This window comes from Hetaerina americana, unplaced genomic scaffold (genome assembly GCF_022747635.1).
Source record: "Hetaerina americana unplaced genomic scaffold, ioHetAmer1.1.p SCAF_1, whole genome shotgun sequence".
NCBI lineage: Eukaryota > Metazoa > Arthropoda > Insecta > Odonata > Calopterygidae > Hetaerina > Hetaerina americana.
The window spans coordinates 26,903,106-26,908,726 of record NW_027286069.1 but is presented as its reverse complement, the minus strand read 5'-3'; positions in this window follow the sequence as shown (position 1 = coordinate 26,908,726).

The following is a 5,621-nucleotide window of genomic DNA, read 5'->3' as shown; positions in this document are numbered from 1 at the left end:
TCCTTTTCATCGAATAATTCGACCACAAAAACGAAACAATTTAAAATAAATTTGTTCATGAAACAACATTCAGGGAAAATTGCGGGAAAATAGAGCCTCATTTGTCAATGTGACAGAATTCTCTGTCAACGAAATAAACATGTTGACGCTTCGCGACATCAGAGTTACTTGTTTTCTCCAAAGATTGTTTTCCAAATAAGGCAAGAGAGAAAACGAAAGAGGGAGAAGAGAAACCCGTGCCAATTCAACGAGACAAATTTATCAACGTCACTCCCAACTAATAAAAACAAAATGCGGCGGATAAATCCATCGCGCGATTACGAACAATACAAGGAATTATTGGAGTAGCTCGAGTGTCGGTTAAACCGAGTCCCCTTTATGTTAAACATCATCTTTGTTATGCGATTAATTTTAAACCACAGGATACTAATCGTCATATCCAAGTAAGGTACCTACGATTATTAATATTTTTTTCCTTATGGAAGCAGTATATTGGAAATTGAGCTCTCAAATACCGGGTTGTTTAATGGATTTCATAAAAGAAATATTTGACTTCTCTGGCGCGTTAATTTCGGTCTTGTAAATCCGTTAATACCTAATAACTATTTTGATTGCTTCCTTTATAACACAAATTAAGTTTCCCAATATCCCCCACGAACATACTATATATGTGCAATAGTGAAGTTGATTAGTTTAATTTACTATTTACTGTTGATAAATATATATATTTCTCAACATTATCTTCATTCTGCTATGAATGCAACATATGTTATCGATAAAATTGTCTATTTTTCAGGGGTCTCTACTACTAGTAGTTCAAGCTAATGTTGCTTTAGTCTATTGCATTAATTAATACAAATTGTGGGGGATTAGCTGGAGGGTCTATTGTTTTATTCTTAGTTCATAATTCTACGGAGGCATAACTTACCAAACGGTGAAAAATTAGCCACTGTATTGTAATTATCTTCCTTTTAACATGGGGAAAAATGAGTTACTGAAGTATGTAGGGTTCCACGTGGTTAGGTAGGAATAATGCTGGTGATATTGGATAGTAAGGTTTATTGCGGCGACTTAGTACGAGTACATTATGGAAGGTCCTCGATGAAGCGACTGACGGACTCGATCTGGACACTACGGTGGATGCGCGCACACTCTTGTGCGGAGTCATTGCCGCCAGGCCATTCTGGTCATTGCCGCTCGGCCCTCTAGGGCAATTGCAGACAATTGAGAATCGAGGCGCGAGCGCATCGTCGGACAAGTGAGAGTCGAGGCGCGAGCGCGTCGTCTGTCGCTACAGCACCCCCTCACCAGTGACAGTGGTTATCCTGGAACGAAAGAGAAGGAAACGAAAAGGGGGAAAACAAAGCAATGGGAAACTGGGTCCGGAGCGGTGGGGACAGCTCTACGTTGAAAAGTCTCTCAGATGCGCTGGGAAACGGACTCTCCTTCCGGAACGGGTTGCTCGCCCCTCAGCTGGGCGAATGGGAGCCTGGGGTGCCGGCGCTGCATGGGGTGCCGGTGCTGTCTGAGGGGCTGCCTGGTTCGCCAAAGGAGCTCTCCATGCCACTACGGGTGTAGCCGTTGTCGGTGATAACTGGGTAGGGGATGGTGATCCCTCTGCTCCGTGTGGAATCTCACAGGCGATGATGAAGGCCGGTTTCAGGCGATCTATGGATACTCGCCTTTCTCGGCCTCGGATGCGAAGCAAATAAAACTTGCTCTCCCTTTGAAGTACCTCAAAGGGTCCTTCGTATGGCGGCTGCAAGGCGCCGCGGGCTCTGTCAACCCTCACGAAAACATGTGATGAGGACTTCAATGACTTAAAAACGAAAGTTGGCCGAACGCCATGTCGTGTAACGGCTTGAGGGCTTAATCTTGCCATATGTTTCTTCAGCTGCACCACGTAACTAGTTTGGTCACCCATACTGAAGTCCTGCGGTGGGGAAAGGAATTCACCCGGGAGTCGCAGCGGTTCTCCGTACACCAGCTCAGCTGCGGTACTCTTTAGGTCCTCCTTCCAAGCTGAACGGAGACCTAGAAGTATGGCAGGCAGTACGTCCACCCAATCCTCTGTCTCGTGACACCGAATTGCGGCCTTCATTTGGCGGTGGAGGCGCTCAACTAGACCGTTGGAGGCTGGGTGATAGGCCGTCGTTCTTAGGTGAGTGGCACCAGAGAGGTCTGCCAACTTTCTAAAAAGCTGACACTCGAATTGGCGGCCCTGGTCTGTAGTGATGCGCTCGGGGGTACCAAATCGCGAGATCCACTCGCGGAAAAAGACTCGCGCCACCGCCTCGGCTGTTGTATCCTCGATCGGGATGGCCTCAGGCCATCTCGTGGAACGATCGATCAACGTCACACAGTACCGGAAACCTCTGGAAAAGGGTAGGGGACCTACCAGGTCTAAATGTACGTGATCGAACCTACGGGTGGGAGTGGAGAAAACACCAATGGGAGCAGAAACATGTCTTGAAACTTTTGACCGTTGGCACGATAAACATGTTCGTGCCCACTCTCTACAGTCTTTTTTGACTGATGGCCAAACAAAACGCTCCGACACGAGCCGCGCAGATGCCTTGCAGCCAGGGTGGGATAGGCTGTGGAGCGAATGGAAAACTTTCCGCCGTAATGCAGTTGGGACAAAAGGTCGAGCCGTTGGGGTGGAAAAATCACAGTACAGGGAAACGTCACTGTCGGGGAGGCTGACCTTTCGGAGCGCGAGGGAGGATGAATCCGTGCGGATGAGTGCGGCAAGTTCTTCGTCCTCTTCCTGTGCCTGCGCGAGGACATCGTGGGGCACCGCCGGGGAAACTCCTTCAACACGCGAGAATGTGTCCGCGACCACGTTCTCCTTTCCTGCGACATACTGTATGTCCACCGTGCACTGGCTAATATAATTTAAATAGCGGAACTGTCTTGGGGAGCACTTATCAAGTTTCTGGCGAAAGGCAAAAACGAGGGGTTTATGGTCTGTGAATATCGTAAATTGTCTTCCCTCGACCATGTGGCGAAAATGCCGCACCGCGTCATACACGGCCAACAGCTCGCGATCATAAGGGCTGTAGTTCCTTTGTGGGCCGTTCAACTTGCGCGAGAAAAATCCTAGAGGCTGCCATCCTTCTGCCGTCTTTTGTTGGAGAGCCGCGCCAATGGCGAAGTCCGAAGCGTCGGAAAACACTGCCAGAGGTAGGTTGACATTTGGATGAGCGAGGAGTGCAGCCTGTGCAATACTCTCTTTGCACGCCTCGAACGCTTCCTTGGAAGTAGCACACCACGGTACGCGGTCTTTGCCCTTAACATTTCCCTTCAAAAGATCACTCAATGGCGCCTGGAGTGTGGCGGCGCCGGGCAGGAAACGACGGTAAAAATTTATAAGGCCCAAAAAATGTCTGAGGCCTTTCACCGTTTGCGGTAAAGGGAAACTCTTAACGGCCTCTACTTTTTCTGGGAGCGGCCTAGTGCCTTTCCCAGACACAGAATATCCTAAAAAAATTACTTCCGGCTGGAAAAACAAGCACTTCGAGGGGTTTAAAATCACACCAAATTTTTTCAAACGTTCGAACAACTGGGTGAGATGGGTCGTGTGCTCCTCCTCGGAAGTGGATGCCACCAGGATGTCGTCGATGTAGGCGAAACAAAAATCCAGTCCCCGTAGGACCTCGTCCAAGAAGCGTTGAAATGTCTGGGCCGCGTTTCGCAATCCGAACGTCATACATGTAAATTCGTACAGGCCAAACGGTGTCGTTATGGCTGTCTTCCCAATGTCCTCCGGGTTGATGGGAATTTGATTATATGCCCGCACTAGGTCCACTTTGGAGAACACTGTCTTACCGAGGAGGTTGTGGGCAAAATCCTCGATGTGCGGCACCGGGTACTGATCCGGGACGGTCCTCGCATTAAGCGCCCGATAATCGCCACAGGGGCGCCACTCGTCTCCCTTCTTTGGTACGAGGTGCAGGGGAGAAGACCAACAACTCTCGGACGGGCGCGCAGTCCCAGCACGTAGCATGGCACCGAATTCGTTTTTAGCTATACGAAGTTTATCGGGGGCCAATCTCCTGGGTCTGCTGGAAACCGGTGGGCCTGGGGTGGTGCGAATGTGATGGACCGTTGAGTGGAGGGGGGCCTCGGGTGAGCCGGCGGGCCGCGTGATTTCCGGGAAATCCGCGAGGATGTGATGACACCTCATGTCACTTTTTAGCGCTTTTATGTGTGGGAAAGGTTCGCGCACAGCGATTCCGCTCACTTTCAAGGTTGTGATGCCATCTATGAGGCGCTGATTTTTCATGTCGACCAGTAAGCCGTAAAATCTAAGGAAATCAACGCCAATGATGGGGTTTGTCACATCAGCTACCACAAAACGCCATCGAAAATCCCGCCTGAAGCCGAAATTGAGGAGCAACTCCTTGCATCCGTACGTTGCGATGACGCTGTCATTTGCTGCATACAGTTGGTATGATGACTTCTCGCGGTGGCCGTGAACTAAGGCCCGAGGGTATACGCACAGATCGGAACCGGTATCCACGAGAAACCGTCTCTTGCTGGTGGAGTCGATTATGAACAGGCGGCCTACAGGAGGGCGGTGATCGGCTGCCGCGTCTACCGACTGCCCTGCTGGTTTTCCGGGGTGAAGGTGCAGGGGGAAGTGCACCGGCGGGCTGCGTCCCCCCACCTGGTATGGTACCAGCATACTCCATCCTGTCGCACAGCGTTCCGGGAGTGAGAGCGATGGCGGGAACTGCTTCGTGTGTGTCCGCGGGACCGCGAGCGTGCACGAATCGGGGAGGGATTGCTGACCTGTGCAACCACCGTCGCGGACATCTGGCTCATCTGGGCCGCTAATGCCGCCACCTGGCGGGTCAACTCTTCAACCCTCTGCAGCATGGCGTCGCTGGTAGACGCGCTGGATACCTGAGGCTTGGGCGCTACCTCGTGGACGCGATCCGCCAAAATGGCGAATCCGTCCAAATCGCCGCCATCTTGGACGGTCACAATGGCACGCGTGGTGGCCGGCAGGCGATTCAGCCACAGCGTCCGTAAAAAAGTATCCGGAACGGTAGGTCCGGCGAGGGTACGGAGGTGCCGTAAAAACTGCGACGGCTTGCGGTCGCCTATTTCCTCGTGTTCGAGGAGCTGGCGGATGCGTTGCTCCTCGGACGCCGTCAGCCTCCGAATCAGTTCCTCTTTGAGACGGGAGTATTTCCCGTCCGATGGAGGAGAAATAATGATGTCGCTCACCTCGGCCGCGTGCTTCTGCGACAGTTGGGACATCACAAAATAATACTTAGTGGAGTCCTCTGTAATGCCGTTTAGGCGGAATAACCCCTCCACCTGTGCGAACCAAACTGCCGGATCTTCGGGCCAAAACGGGGGAATTCGGATGCTTGTTCTCGCGAACTGTGCGTTGGTTTCCTCGCTGGACATTTTCACCCGCGTTAAGCTATCGACGAGTCAGTCAAAAAATAGTATTTACTACGGCACTAATGCTTCCGGTCACCTGACCACGTGGTCCCTAAAACGCCGGAAAAGATCACGTCGGGGTCACCAAAATGTAGGGTTCCACGTGGTTAGGTAGGAATAATGCTGGTGATATTGGATAGTAAGGTTTATTGCGGCGACTT